Source organism: Nicotiana tomentosiformis, chromosome 5, assembly GCF_000390325.3.
Source record: "Nicotiana tomentosiformis chromosome 5, ASM39032v3, whole genome shotgun sequence".
Classification (NCBI taxonomy): Eukaryota; Viridiplantae; Streptophyta; class Magnoliopsida; order Solanales; family Solanaceae; genus Nicotiana; species Nicotiana tomentosiformis.
Genome location: NC_090816.1, coordinates 35,759,547 through 35,777,474, shown reverse-complemented (window position 1 = coordinate 35,777,474; position 17,928 = coordinate 35,759,547).

Genomic DNA, 17,928 nt, shown 5'->3' with positions numbered 1-17,928 from the left:
GGTTTGATATTGAAGATTAGCCCGGATTAAGTAAGTGTGTCGCCTAGTTTTCATTGAGGGATTTTCCCCTTATAATTGGTATTATTTGCTACATATGGGGGTGATGTATATATGAGTTGATCAGCGTATATGCATGTGCTATGGTTATTCATGCTTGGGGTAGATCCTAAATTACTTTATGCCTTGTTTGATTGTGTGTTTTATGTGTTCTATGCTTTACTTAATTGAATGACTGCGTGAACACAATAAGCCATGTTAGAGATAATGTTTAGGTTAATGAAACCTTATTTTGAGCATCATGAAATATACTTGATTTAGACGTAGTCACACGTATATTCTGAACACACATCTGTACTTGTAATTCTTGTGCTATGCCTTAAATTGATGTATGAATACTTGAGTTTCCTTACCAATGTTAAAGACAATGATTTGTATTTTGATGCTAATTTGAGCATGCTGATTATTTGGATGACGTATTGTATGTTGGGTCTATGGTCATACATACACATAGGCATACATCTTACCTAGGGAGCATTCCTTGTACACATGCGTACACCTATGCATGGTTATTTCTCGGTCTATGTGCATTATATATGCTTCTCTTATTCATATACATACATACATACTGCATATGGTTCTCGGATATGGACTAAGATTATAGCATGAGGTTTCTCTAGTAAGGATTTTGTGATATTGTTATTGATTTGGCCCGAGGTTTTTGCCATGCAATGATTATGATATTGTTATTGATTTGGTATGAGGTCTTTGCCGTGCGGTAACTGTGATATGATAATTATAGTGTGAGGCTTCGACCCTGTAGCATGTGGATATGGATCCATCCTCTACGGTCGCCCTCTCATGTTTCTATCTTGATGTGGCGTACACGCAAGTTATGAGAAACTGATGAGTTTCTTGTTGATTGTGATGTGTGACCCAATGAGATGAGTTATTGAGCATAAATGAAGAAGCTTTGACCATTCAAGTGAATCCTTTGTGCATATTCATGAATTTGTATGCTTTAATCATGCATATCTTCTCTATATGATAGTTGATGCATTTTTATATATGCATTGGACATGTTAGTGAGTTGTTGGACACTTGGAGAGTGTCAAATTGATGTTAAGAGTATCACGCTCCAAACTCGGGGAGCGTGCCCGACGCTTAACTGAGTGAACCCGGCGGAGCAAGCCTGTTAGATTTCCTTCTACCCAAACTTATCCATAAATAACGAGGAGATGCACTCCATTAATCAAACACTGAAAAAATTTCATTAACAACTCCCATTTTATTTCCATTAGCAACTTCATTCATAATTTTCAAAGCATTACAAGTTTATAGAATTAATCGAAAAATATCTTTGCATACTAGCAACATTTCTAGTTTAATTCCCAACATCATACACCACCCACAACCTATCTACGGAGCCTCTAAGTATTACATAAGGATAGTATGGAAGTGCCGGCAACAAGTCCCCGTCTATACCTCAAGACACAAAGTGTAACATCAAGTAACATCGGGCCTGGAATAGAGTAGGGCTCACCAAAACCTATTGAATAGGGAGTAACTGCTAACGAGGACCAAAGTTGCCCGCTGCTGAATCACCTATATCCATTGAAGATGCATCGCCCCCGACAAAAGGGACGTTACTACATATGGAATAGTACTAGTATGTAAGGCTAACTGTCCTCTTTCAAAATAGAATGCCAATGTAAGAAATGGAAAACCGTGGAAACAATAATCAACAATCAATAATATTCAAATGCTAAATTAAAACATAATAATTTCCAAAATATGAAGATAACATTGTGAAGTGATAATCAAAATATGATGATAATATTATTTTTGGTTGGGAGATATTTAGCACCGATATATCACTGTTCATAATTTCACCTTTTACAATACCAATATTCACAATACCAATACTACCTTCACAGTACCAATATTCGCAATAACAATACCACCGTACTTTTAGCACGAAGTCCGATCACGACCCGATGGGCTAGGATATCTCATTAGAGATATCAACCACAATCACTATCAATACCAATACCAACGTACTTTTAGCACAGAGTCCGATCACGACCCGATCGGCTAGGCCATCCTATTTGAAGGCATCAACCACAATCACAATCTCAATCACAATTTTTGTGCAAATATACCACCGTGAATCTAGCACGTAGTCCGATCACGACCCCATTGGTTAGGCTTTCTTATGTGATGACATCAACCAAAATCACAATTTCAATTACAATTTCCATCACAATCACCACCATGTGTGCAACATGGTGTCCAATCACGACCCAATCGACTAGGCTGTCTTATTAGAGACATCAACCCTTTTATATCAATCAATCTCATCCCAATTAAGAAGAATACTTTTATCACATCAATCTCATCCCAAATAAAGGGAATAATTCACAAAAATAACATAGGTGGAAATGTATTAACCTCATCATCTTTCACATTGTATAAATCTCCACTGGTATTTTCAACCAATAACAACAACAATATTTCCTTGGCTCTTTTGGCCATTCACAAGATTCTTTATTCCAGGCACGGTATCCATATTTGATATTCCACACTTTCATTTCTTCCCTCTCATGTATCATCATCATAAATATCAGCATACATCTAATATTCCGAAAATCACAACTTTAAGTTCATTAGAAATGAACAATTTAAGCACAATAGATTTCTTTTCGAGAAATGGAGTAAAATAATTGGAAATTGATGCACAAGAGAAAATCATCAACAAATAACACATAATTTATTCTTGAAATATTTTTCCCCACAAATGGCAATACACAATTTTCATTCACGAATATGTAAGAATGCAAAACACATTGAAAATACTCAGAAATGATAGCATCTGTTAAAATAGCCACATATGAGCATGACTTGAGTTTATAAGCTTTTAGGCAATTCTATTTTCGATACCAATTTTGGAAAAGTTGAATCAAAGCTCATTTCATAATCTTTATCACATCATCTTATTTCATTGGCACCATTGGCCACAAGTATAACTTTCATTCTTGGCACATTGGCCACACTTAATATTCCCAATTCATTTATTTCACTTCCAACCATCTTTATATATTATCAATAATAAGACATTTCCAATCAAGACTTTAGGTACACATATAAGAAATTAAGAGTCTTAAGCATATTGAGATTCTCTTACATAATTTGGCATCATAGCCTTCATTTGAAACATGTCTCAAAGACATAACATTTTAATACACATATCATTCTTGAACACATTCTCAAAGGATAATATAATGTGATAGGAATATTCGTAGCATGTTTTGAATACATAATTCTCGACAGTTTTCTTATTCGGGACAATCAGATTTATTGGGAACATCTCGGAACATAGAATAAGGAACTTAAGACAACCATATTCGAAACTTATGGGAATATCATGGAATTCAATTCTAAGAGAGTAGTTTAGCTAACATACCTTGCTTTGAGCTTTTCGTAATTTACTACAATGTTCCGGAAATTCTAACAATCCCAATCTATTTTGAGACATAACAAAATTGAACCATTATTAGGTAGATATTCATGGTCTCAGCTCATCTGAGCGTTTTATCAAACACTAGGTATGCAAATTTAACTACAAGGTTCTTCTACAAGATTTCCTTCACTCCACAACCCAATATTTACTTATTTGAGCTCAACAATATTTCCACAATCTTATTAGTACAAACATGTATAAATAATACTTTTATACCCAAGAATCGTACTCCATATCAACTATCTTTTACCCAAATTCAAAATTGAAAACTATGGTATGGAACCTTACCTCTTAGATGAAGATCATGTGAGATTTCCTTGTTGGATTTCAATGCTTGGGCAAGATCTTGATGAACAAAATATTTCATCTACTTTTTCTCTCTATAACACTCTCACTTCTCTATAAAAAACCTAAGATAATTGCCCCAAAATAAGCCCCAAAGGCTATTTATCAAAATGGGGTCGGGTTATGAAAATAAAAAAAATTAACCCTCCGAAATCAGGTCTGCGGTCGCATAATGGACCACAGAATGGCTATGCGGGTCGTAAAATGCACCGCAAAATTGGTGCCAGAAACTGGGATGTACTAGTCCATTCTCCGATCAGTTTTGCGGTTGTAGAAGCATTTTCGCGATCGCATAATGATTCTGCGGCCGCACATTTGACCACAGAATCACATTTTTCTAGCCTTTGGTAATTTGGTTATAACTTCTTGTAGGTCTGTCCAAATGCTGAACGGTTTGAAGAATTAGACACTAGATACATAGACCTTTCTTTTTATAGGTAATAAACCATTTAGATCTTCATATCAAGAGATTTATGCTTGTTTGAAGTTAGGTTTTGTGCGAACTCACTTGAAACTTTATCCCATCATAAAATTTTCAACTTGACTTAGCCTTGTGGATCTTCTTAGACCATAAACCATTATTAATGAAACTCATACATATATTATCATGATCAATTAATATCATTCATAAAGAAGTCCTTTTCTACACACAAAATAATATAATTTGCGCACATAAACTTTCTTAATAGCGCTTAAGTACTTCAAAATTGTTCGGGATGTTACATTCTCCCCCACTTAAGAAAATTCGTCCTCGAATGTTTTACATGTCCCTTCTAAGAATAGAGTTACCATCATTTTACCTCCAAGCATTATACATAGGCACTTATGAAAACATCAGTTTTATACATCCTTTCAAAAATTTCAACTTACTTATGGACCTTAAGATTTGGCTATCTTTACAAATTATTAAAACTTTCGACAGAGTTTCTCCTGTAACTGGGACTATCGACCTGTGAGAGAATCCCAGAAATCAATCCTAACAATATACCATTTACTCAACAACGCATCACAATATATATCAACAACATCGATCTTAATATTAGGGCATTACATTAACAAAAGTGGTATCTTGACATGAACTGCACATTTTTAAATCATAACACCTAGAAATTACCTTTCAAATCAAAGCCAATTGCTATACAATCAAGCAAAAATATTTTCTTTCCACAACACTTTTGGCCTTCAAGGTGAGCTTTTCGACTTACAGACTTCGCCATAACACATTAACATAGGCAATACCAACCTCCGGGCTTATCTAACACGGATGACAATTAGGTACATCTCATAAGCTAACTATCTATTAACTTCACCTCCAATAACCTCCACCTGAACGATATACAAAGGATTTCCAATTACCTCCTTAGACATAGACACGCGAAACATCAGGTACACGGAGAACAATAACAAGGAAACATCATACTCATAGTTTGGCCTATTCCCTTCAAGATTTCATAAGTCCTAATGTGACTACACAAAATTTACCTTTATTAACAATTCACATACCACCCTCATGGAGAAAATATTGAGAATAACCCGTTCACTTTTTTCAACTCTAAATTTCTATGCCGAACACCCATACTAAACCTTTGGTGACCTTCAACAATTAGTCTAAGATGTGCTAGCTTGAATATGACCATAAAACTTCCTATCCAATATATTTGATCACATGATGATGCTTCTTCTTTAACATATTTGAACTTTCAACCCCCATAGGTTACTATAAATATGAACAACAAGGTTTGGGATTAGCTAGAATTATTCAAGAATCCATCAATGTGCTAAGCACAGCATTTCAGGAGGTTATATCCTAAGAGACATGAAGGTTACTACCAATAGCGCTGGCATGATTAATTATTGTGATGACATCATTGATTTGACAAATGAGGCATAGAGTTGCCTAGTAGGTATTGATAATGTAGGGACCATGTTCTTGATTATGAGATTTAAAAGAAATGAGTCATGAAAAGGACAAAAACAATAGTTTTATTTCATAAGTGCCTTGTTCGGAAAAAGTAGGCTTCAAAGAGAGATAGCCAAGTATGTGACACTAGTCGCCTCTTGGAATGTAGGAAAAAAAGTCAGTTTAACTCGAAAAGAGAATATTATAACACTTTGAATTTGATATGGGTTTCAAGATACACGAAGTTGCATTACACTCTTAACAATATTTTTCACAAGAAATCTATACCACAAACCCATAAGGTTGAAAAAGAAGTTGAACACTTGTGAGACTATTATCATTTTGACAGCTTAACCCTTGCCAATAGTTGATCCTATCCTATATGAGAGGACTAGAGATATGACAAATTTGTCTTTCAAATCAATATGCTCTCATATTACTAGACGGTGAAAAGGATTTATGATAATATACACGAAGGAACAAAGTGATTGTTCAAACCATAGGAGCCATATACACCGAAGAGAAAAATAGTGGCTCTAGAAGAATCTCAACACTAGGATTCTTTACATTAGATTTAATACCATATAGGTAATTATTATGGTGGTGCGTGCATAGGCACCAGTGAGAAAATGTTATCCATTTGAATCAAAAGGTTCTGTCCGAAATTCATCAGGTATAGTCCCTTGTTGAGAAGTTAGGAAATCAAGTGGGAAGTATTAATCCTAGAGTTATAACTCATTCCAAGGACATAATTATAGAGCTCAATTCCACAATAGGTTTTAAATAAGAGAATTTGTGATATAGTGGATTCGCGAATAATGCGTCTCGTTCAAAGAGTAGGTATATGCAACATTTTGTGATTCAACGTTTTGGTTAAGACCATATTTATGTAAGCCCTTTCAATATTGATGTACATATACAAAAAGGAAAATAGCGTGGTGTTCATAATGATGTACTAAGGAGTGACTTAATTGATGACTTTAGATTGACAGGGCAGTACCTTAATTGATGCCCTCTACGCCACATCCAAAACATACGATAGTACCATACTGACACACCCCTGAATGACATCTCATACACTTCACACAACGAGGATGGGGCCCGCTAAACTGACTCGCCCCACTTACTTGATATTTACCCTTTTTGCATACATCATAAGCATTCCCCTCAGTCATCCTCCAAGCCTTCATGGCGAGAGTAACAATATCTGTAACAACTCGTTGTATGGACTTTTGCACCCCTAAAATGCTTCTGAGTATACTCACAACATGATGCAAAATATATTTGCCCGCATATCGGGCAGACCTGGATGGGTGTATCCAACCTAAGGGCATTTGTTCTTCTTGTGCCCCCTCTGGATGGGTGTATTTCAAGAATCATCTAACATAAACCCGAGTGGCTATTATTTCATATCAGACATTCCAGCTTATTGGTACAAACAACCCTCTTTCGTTCCTTACATTCTCTCACCACATGATCTAGCGGCGTGGTGACATTAATAGGAATAGGGACATTTTCCCTAGCAGCTGGTTCTTTCATTTCATTCTCGCTACCTCGAACCCGTGGGTTACTCATATGAAAAATGAGACATAACCATGAAATTAGCTTCCTATCTTGAGTTCTATCGCATTATCTGGAGTAACAAAGAAGTGTGAATTTCTTAAATGTCCAAGTAGCCTCCTCATTATAGATGTGGTCGACAACACACCGATAAGAAGAACTCTACTAGACATGGCTCTGAGACATCCTAGGACAGTTTAAAACCTTAGGCTCTGATACCAAGTTTGTCACGCACCAAACTCGAGGAGTGTGATCGGCGCTCAACCGAGTGAACCCGGCCGAGCAAGCCTATTAGATTTCCTTCTACCCAAACTTATCCATGAATAAAGAGGAGATGCACTCCATTAATCAAACACTGAAAATATTTCATTAACAACTCCCATTTCATTTCCATTAGCAACTTCATTCATAATTTTCAAAGTATTACAAGTTTATAGAATTAATCGAAAAATATGTTTGCCAACTAGCAGCATTTGTAGTTCGATTTCCAACATCATACACCACCGACAACCTGCCTACGGAGCCTTTAAGTATGACCGAAGAATAGTATGGAAGTGCCGGAAATAAGGCCTCGGCTATACCTCAAGACATAAAGTGTAACATCAAGTGACATCGGTCTTGGAATAGAGTAGGGCTCACCAAAACCTGCTGAATAGGGAGTAACTGCTAACGAGGACCAAAGTTGCCCGCTGCTGAATCACCTGCATCCATTGAAGATGCAGTGTCCCCGGCAAAAGGGACGTTAGTACATATGGAATAGTACTAGTATGTAAGACTAACTGTCCTCTTTCAAAATAGAATGCTAATGTAAGAAAGGGAAAACCATGGAAACAACAATCAACAATCAATGATATTCAAATGCCAAGTTAAAACATAATAATTTCCAAAATATGAAGATAATATTTTGAAGTGATAATCAAAATATGATGATAATATTATTTTTGGTTGGGAGATCTTTAGCACCGATATATCACTGTTCACAATTTCACCTTTTACAATACCAATATTCACAATACCAATACCACCGTTCACAGTACCAATATTCGCAATAGCAATACCACCATACTTTTAGCACGGAGTCCGATCACGACCCGATCGGCTAGGCTATCTCATTAGGGACATCAACCACAATCACTATCAATACCAATACCACCATACTTTTACCACGGAGTATGATCATGACCCGATCGGCTAGGCCATCGTATTTGAAGACATCAACCACAATCACAATCTCAATCATAATTTCTGTGTAAATATACCACGTGAATCTAGCACGGAGTCCGATCACGACCCGATCAGTTAGGCTGTCTTATGTGATGACATGAACCAAAATCACAATTTCAATTACAATTTCCAGTACAATCACCACTATGTGTGCGACATGGTGTTCGATCGCGACCCGATCTGTTAGGCTGTCTTATTCGAGACATCAACCCTTTTATATCAATCAATCTTATCCCAATTAAGAAGAATAATTTTATTACAACAATCTCATCCCAAATAAGGGTAATAATTCACAAAATTAACGTAGGTGCAAATGTATTTACAATCATCTTTCACATTGTATAAATCTCCACTAGTATTTTCAACCAATAACAACAACAATATTTCCTTGGCTCTTTTGTCCATTCACAAGATTCTTTATTCAAGGCACGGTGGCCATATTTGATATTCCACACTTTTTATTTCTCCCCTGTCATGTATCATCATCATAAATATCAACATACATATAATATTCCAGAAATCACAACTTTAAGTTAATTAGAAATGAACAATTTAAGCACAATAGATTCCTTTTCGAGAAATGGAGTAAAATAATTGGCAATTCATGCGCAAGTGAAAATCATCAACAAATAACACACTATTTATTCTTGACCTATTTTCCCCCACAAAGGGCAATACACAATTTTCACTCACGAATATGTAAGAACGCAATACACATTGAAAATACTCACAAATCATAGCGTCTGTCAAAACAGCCACATATGAGCATGACTTGAGTTCATAAGCTTTTAGGCAATTCTATTTTCGATATCAATTTTGAAACAGTTGAATCAAAGCTCATTTCATAATCTTTCTCACATCATCTTATTTCATTGGCACCATTGGCCACAAGTATAACTTTCACTCTTGGCACATTGGTCAAACTTTATATTCCCAATTCACTTATTTCACTTTCAACCATCTTTATAGATTATCATCAATAATACATTTTCAATCAAAACTTTTGGTGCACATATGAGCAATTAAGAGTCTTAAGCATATTGAGATTTTCTCACAGAATTTGGCATCATAGCTTTCATTTGAAACATGTCTCAAAGACATAACATTTTAATACACATATCATTCTTGAACACATTCCCAAAGGATAACATAATGTGATAGGAACATTCATAACACCTTTTGAATACATAATTCTCGACACTTTTCTTACTCGGGACAATCGAATTTATTGGGAACATCTCGGAACATAGAAGAAGGAACTTGAGATAACCATATTTGAAACATACGGGAAGCCAACATACCTTTCTTTGAGCTTTCCGTAAAATACTACAACATTATGGAAATTCTAGCAATCTCAATATATTTTGAGACATAACAAAATTGAACCATTATTTGGAAGATATTCATGGTCTCATCGCATTTGAGCAATTTATCAAACACTAGGCATCATATTTAACTACAAGGTTCTTCTACAAGATTTCTTTCACTCCACAACCCAATATTTACTTATTTGAGCTCAACCATGTTCCCACAAACCTTATTAGTACAAGCATGTATAAATAATACTCTTAAACCTAAGAATCATAATCCACATCAACATCTTTTACCCAAATTCGAAATTAAAAACTAGGGTATGGAACCTTACCTCTTAGATGAAGATCTTGTGAGATTTCTTTGTTGGATTTCAAAGCATGGGCAAGATCTTGATGAACAAAACACTTCATCTACTTTCTATTTCTATAACACTCTCACTTATCTCTAAAAAATCTCAGATAATTGCCCTAAAACAAGCCCCAATGGCTATTTATCAAAATGGGGTTGGGTTATGAAAATAGAAAAATTAATCCACCGAAATCAGGTTTGCGGACGCATAATGGACCGCAGGCTATGCGGGTCGCAAAATGCACCGCAAAATCTATGCCAAAAGATGGGCTGTACTAGTCCATTCTATGACAATTTTTGCGGTTGCAGTAGCACTTTCGCGATCGCATAATGACTCTGCGGTCGCACATCTGACCGCAAAATTACATTTTCTAGCCTTTGGTAATTTGGTAATAACATGTTGTAGGAGTGTCCAAATAATTAACGGTTTGAAATATTAAAAACTACACACATAGACCTTTCTTTTGATAGGCAATACACCATATAACTCTTTATATCAAGAGAGGTATGCTCGTTTGAAGTTAGATATTGTGCGAATTCTTTTGAAACTTTATCTCATCATAAAATTTTCAACTTGACTTAGCCTTGGGGATCTTCTTAGACAATAAACCATTCTTAATGCACCTCATACATAAACGTTCTTAATAGCGCTTACGTACTTCATACATATCGTATGTTTTCATGTTGGACTCATGTAAAGGTATCATATACCTGCCATTTGGAAATTTATATGAAATTGGCTCATGTAATGCATAGACCCTTACATCTATGTAGAAGTATTTGAGTACATGTTACTTGCTGTATGTCTCCTTTGTATACAGAGTTGGTGAAAGCTGTATTTGTTTTAACTTTTTAAATTGGAAAACATGCTTATCATCTCTGTCACACCTCAAAATTGATGATTGCGACCGGCGCTCAACCGAGTGAACCCGACCGAGCAAGCCTGTTAGACATCCTTCTACCCAAGCTCATCCATGAATGAAGGTAATACCTATTTTCAATAATTAGCCAAAAAGGTGTTCATGTCTACAATACCAATTCATTACCAATATTTTCATCATTTTTGGAGTCTCAAATAGAACAAGTAATACAACTACAACATGATATAGTTTGACTTTCCCAGCACCAATACACAACCCACACCATGACTACGGAGTCCGATCACAACCCGATCAGCTAGGCTATCCATTAGGGACATCGACCACAATCACCATTTCAATTACAATTTCCAGCACAATCACCATCATGTGTGCGGCATGGTGTCCGATCACGACCCGATCGGCCAGGATGTCTTATTCGAGACAACATTCTTCTTATATCAATCATCGCATTTTATACTTCTTTCACATCTTTTCATTTCATTGGCACTAATGGTCATAATTATAAATCATTCTTGGCACGTTAGCCGTATTTAGTATTTCATGCTCACCTTTTCAATTTCCAACATCAACATCATCATCACCAACAACAACAATTCAAATCAAGGTGTGTAGTACACCTGTGAGTAATTAAGAGTCTAAGGCACATAGAGATTCTTCACAAAATTTGGCATAATAGGCTTCGTTTGAATTTGACTTGAACTCGAACATTTTTAATGCACATCCCATATTTTTAACAGATCCTCAATTGATAACATAACATAAATAAAGCATTTGGGATACTTGTTGAACATTTATCTTTCAACCCAATCTTACTCGGAACATAAATTTTATAATGAACCACTCGAGACTTACATAATTTATATGAATATCGTAGGATTCAATTCCAAGAGAAGGGTTTAGCCAACATACCTCAATTGAGCTTCCTTAAACTCTAAAATGTTCCGGAATTCTTAACAACTTCAATCTATTTTAGAAATATAACAAATTGAACCCAAATTAGGAAGATGATCATAGTTCTAGCTCATTTGAGCATTTTATCAAACACTAGGTGTGCATTAAGGTTTCAAGGTCCTTTTGTGGAGGATTCCATCATCCCACAACCCATTCTTTACCATTCTTAGTTCAACAATCTTCCTACACCCCTTGATATTACATGCATGTAAAATAAAACATTGTCATGCCCAAAAATTATCTTGCTAATTACCCATTTTCAGATAATTTCAAAATTAGGGGTTAGGGTGTAGAATCTTTCCTCTAGGATGAACACCTTGTGGGTTATCCTTGTTAATCTTCCAAGATTCGAGCAAGAATTGAAGAACAATTATTGAGGAACACCTTCTCCCTCTAGGGCACTCTCTCTCACTCTAAAATGTCAGATTTTAACGAAGTAGGGTCGGGTTTTAAAAACCCAAAAATGAAACTCCGGAACAAGGTCTGCGATCGCATATCGGGCGCATAATTGGTGTCTAAAACTGACAAACATCTGCCTAGGTCTGCGTTCAGTATGCGGCCCGTAGGCTTATTCTGCGAGCGCATAATGAACTAAAGAATAGTTTTGCGGTCGCAAAGTCGACCGAAGAATGGCATCCAAACTGCCCCTCTCCTGCCTCACTCTGCGGCCATTATGCGGTCCGCAGAGTGATTTTACGGTTGCATAATGGACCGCAAAAATGCATTTCTCTGCCAAAAATTTTCCTTTATCCCTTAGTGCATTGTTCAATTCTCAAACACGTAAGCCCAATTCGGCACCACGAAACATTATTTTCTTTTGCAAAATTTTATGGAGCCTTACATTATCCCCCACTTAGCATCATTCATCCTCGGATGAGGGTCAAAATCTGTTATTAGCATCAAATGTGGCCCAACTGTTGATTCACACTCACTAGTAGTTTCAAAATTTGGTAAACTCCCTAAATTTTCAAAAATTTCGCGAAAGTTTCCCTTGCAACTGGGCCTATCTACCTGTTAGAGAATTCCAGAAACACATCCTAACAACATATACATAATCCAATGACATAACATAATACAAAACAACACCAACTGAGGCCTCACAAGCAATATATTTCCAGAAAGGAACACCCTTAACGTCAATTTGTACAAATGATACATAATTCATAGAAGGTAACCCTTAAAATTGTTATAGAACACAACTTTATAAATACATGGCTATTCTAAAAAATAAGGATACTTTTTCTTTATTTCTTTCTCGGCCTCCCAAGTACCCTCTTCAACCTGTTGGTTTCGCCATAACACTTTCACGTATGCAATTTCTTTATTTCTCAACCTTCGGACTTGCCAATCAATATTAGAAACTGGAATCTCTTTGTAAGTCAATATCTCATTAACCTCAATAGTCTCGACCGGAACATTGAGTGTTAGATCTCCAACTACTTTCTTCAATATAGACACATGAAACACCCGATGTACTAATGACATCTCAGGTGGTAGCTCAAGCTTGTACGCCATTTCACTGATCCTCTGAATGATTTTGTACGGTCCGACATACCTCGGATTCAATTTCCCTTTCTTACCAAATCGCATTACACCCTTTATGGGGGAAACTTTCAAGAATACCCAATCAACTTCTTTGAACTCCAAATCTCTACGACGAACATCCGAATAGGATTTATGATGACTCTGAAAAGTTTTCAACTGCTCCTTAATGATTTTAACTTTTCCATTGCCTGATGCCCGAGGTCTAGCCCTATCAACTCTACTTCCCCAATTTCGAACCACCCAATGGGAGATCTAAATATCCTACCATATAAAGCCTCGAACGGTGCCATATGAATTCTAGCATGATAGCTATTATTATATGCAAATTCTATGAGTGATAAATGATCATCCCAGCTATATTTGAAGTCTATAACGCAAGCACGCAACATATCTTTAAGCATCAGAATAGTCCACTATGCCTGCCCGTCTGTCTGCAGGTAAAAGCCTGTACTAAGATTCACCTGAGTACCGAGACCTTGCTGAAATTTCTTCCAAAAATTAGCAGTGCATTGTGCTCCCAGATCAGAAATGATGGAAACTGGAGTGCCATGCAACCTGACTATTTCTTTGATATACAACAGAGCATACTGTTATGCTGTGTCAGTAGACTTAACCGGCAAAACTTGCGTTGAGTGCGCGGTAATCTTACCACAAAGTTCATATTAATCATTTCCCACTTCCACATTGGAATTTCTATGTTTTGTGCCAACCCATTGGGCCGTTGGTGTTCGGCCTTCACTTGCTGACAATATGGACACTTCACCACAAATTCCACTACATTCCTCCTCATATCATTCCGCCAATAGACTTCCTTAAGATCATGATACATTTTTGTAGAGTCCGGATGCATGTAATACCTAGAAGTGTGAGCTTCAATCATAATTCTTTCATGGAGACCATCCATGTTTGGAACACATAGTCGCCCTTGGTACCTCAGTGTAGCATCATCCATTCCAAGAGAGAAGGCCATGATCTTATGTTTATGAATCCCCTCTTTTAGTTGTGCCAACAATGGATCATTGTACTATTTCTCCTTGACTTCCACAACAAGTGATGATTTAGCCCTATTTTGTATAATCACCCCTCCTTCACCAGAGTCTGCAAGACGAACTCCTAAACTAGCCAATCGATGAACTTCCTTGGCCAATGACCTTTGATCTGCCTCCAAGTGAGCTAAACTACCCATATATTTCGGGCTAAGAGCATCTGCCACAACATTAACCTTCCCCAGATGATGTAGAATATCAATATCGTAGTCCTTGAGTAACTCAAGCCATCTTCTCTGCCTCAGATTCAATTCCTTCTGCTTGAAAGTATATTGAAGGCTCTAATGGTCCGTGAATAAATCCTCATGTACTACATATAAATAATGATGCCATATTTTTAATGCAAATATTACCGCCGCTAGTTCTAAATCATGTGTTGGATAGTTCTTTTCGTGATTCTTGTGTTGCCTAGAAGCATAAGCTATAACCTTGTCATGTTGCATTAATACACATCAAAGGCCAATTATTGAAGCATCACAATATTCCACAAATCCATCTGCACCCTCTAGAAAGTTCAACACCGCTGTCGTAGTCAATCTTGCTTTCAATTCCTAGAAACTCCTTTCACATGCATCTGACCATTGGAACTTAACTTCCTTCTGTGTCAATTTAGTCAACAGAGAGGCAATGGTTGAGAACCCTTCCACAAACTTTCTGTAATTCCCCGCTAAGCCTAAGAAACTGCGAATCTCTGTTGGAGTTGTAGGCCTTGGGCAATTCTTCATAGCTACAATTTTCTGAGGATCAACCTCAATTCCTTCTCTGGAAACGACATGACCCAAGAATGTAATAGATTCAAGCCAAAATTCACATTTTGAAAATTTCGCATATAACTCGTGCTGATATAGGGTTTGCAGAACTACCCTGAGATGACTAGCAAGGTCCTCTCGACTTCGTGAATATACAAGAATATCATCAATGAACACTATCACAAGATAATTGAGGAACGACTTGAAAACTCGGTTCATAAGATCCATGAAAGCTGCTCGGGCATTTGTTAGCCGAAAAGACATTACCAAAAATTCAATGTGCCCATATCGGGTTCTAAAAGCTATTTTCGAAATATCCTTCTCCCTGATCATCAATTGGTGATATCCGGATCTTAAATCGATCTTGGAGAAGTACCTAGCATGCTACAATTGGTAAAACAAGTAATCTATCCTTGGAAGTGGGTACTTATTCTTGATTGTGACCTTGTTAAGCTGCCGATAGTCAATACACATTCTCAGTGACCCATCTTTCTTTCTTACAAAAAGGCCCGGTGTGCCCCAAGGCGACACACTCAGCCGGATAAAACCCTTTTCTAACAAGTCTCTCAATTGTTCCTTTAGCTCCTTTAATTTAGCCGGTGTCATTATGTAGGGTGGAATAGATATAGGATGCGTGTTTGGTATCGCATCAATCCCAAAATTAATCTCCTTATCAGGTGGGATCCCAGGGAGTTCATCCGGAAAGACTCCCGGAAATTCATTCACAATAGGCATATACTCAAGTGTAGGTGCCTTAGCATCGGTGTCCGTTACCCAGACCAAATTGTAAATACACTCCTTGTTAATCATTTTCGTGGACTTAAGGTAAGAAGTAAACATACCCTTTGGCACTACATCATCACCCTTCCACTCAATAACCGGCTCATTTGGAAAATCGAACCTAACAGTCGTGGTTCGGCAATCAAGCTTGGAAAAACAAGAATAAATCCAATCCATCCCCATTATTACATCAAAATCAATCATTCCCAATTCAATAAGATCGGCCATGGTACCCCGACCACGCAACGTGACAACACAATCCTTATAAATCCGCATGGCCAAAATAGACTCACCAACTGAAGTAGATACATAGAATGGCTCATAAAGCTGTTCTCGTTCTATCCCAAATTTCATAGGAACATAAGGTGTGGCATATGACAAAGTAGAACCTGGATCAATAAGAGCATTACATATCATGAGATTGGACAGTCAATAATCCTGTGAAAATATCTGGCAAAGCCTCTGAATTATGGAGACCCCTCATAACATATAAATTGCCGGATCCTCCCATATTTTGTGCTCCACCCCTAGTTAGACCACGCTCTGTGGGTGTTGGAGTGCCTCGAGCTAGAGAGGTGGTGCAGATGTAGTAGCTGCAGAACTTGCTGGTTATGTCATACCCCTGCTCGCACCCTGGCGGGATGAACAACAATCCCCCTAAATGTGACCCCTAATCCGCATCCGTAGCATATATGTTAGTCCATATACCATATTCCTAAGTGCATCTTTCCACACCTAGGGCATGGGGTCCTCCTCTACTACTAGAATCTACCACCATGACGACCCTGCTGATAGGATCCCCTCTTGCCCTCACTAGGCCTGCAATGGCTCCAGTGTTGTTGTTGAATGGGCCATCATGGCGGTGCACTAGCCGAAGACTGAGCAAGGGACTGTGATGGCCCTAACGAACCTCCCCTGAAGGCTAACCTGCCACCACCAGAAGAACCACCAAAGTTGCCCGTAGAACGGGCCTTATTACTACCCTCCCGCTCCATTCTGTTCCTCAATTTGTGAGTCTCTGTTGCTTGAGCGAATGCCACCATCTTTCCATAGTTCATATCAAAATTCAAGGCTGCTGTAGTGGCCTCATTAATTACTAAGGGGCTAAGGTCATGTACAAACCGGCGGACTCTACCCTCCATAGTAGGGAACATGTAAATAACATACTTGGACAGGTACGCGAATCTCATGTGGTAATCCCACACACTCAGGCTACCTTGCCTCCGGTTCCCAAATTCAACAGCATGGGCTGCCTTAGTCTCTGCAGGCAAGAAATGATCAATGAAGGCATCAGTAACTCACCCCACCTCGCCGGAGGGCTCCCTTCTTCACGGGACTCCTCCCACAGTTAAAACCAAGAATATGCCACCTCTTTCAGGAGTTAGGAGGCTAATTCCACTTCCTCCGTCTCAGTAGCACGCATAACTCGGAGAGTCTTGTGCATCTCATCAATGAAGTCCTAGGGATTCTCCTCTGGGTTAGTACCCGTGAACACCGGAGGATCCAACTAGAGAAACCTGTTCACCCTGGAACTAGTAGAATCCCCTAGCTGACTTGAAGAAGTGGGTGCAACATTTGATCTCTGGGACTGGGAAGCCACTTTTTGAGCCTACATCTATATGGCTCCCCTAAGATCAACATCAAAAACACTAGAATCGGTAGTTGTAACTAGAGGTGGAGCTGGTATATCAGTTGGAGGGACCGTTGCACCCTTAGTAGGTGTAGGGATAGGTGCGGTCTAATCAGTTGTAGTAGAATCAGGCAGCGT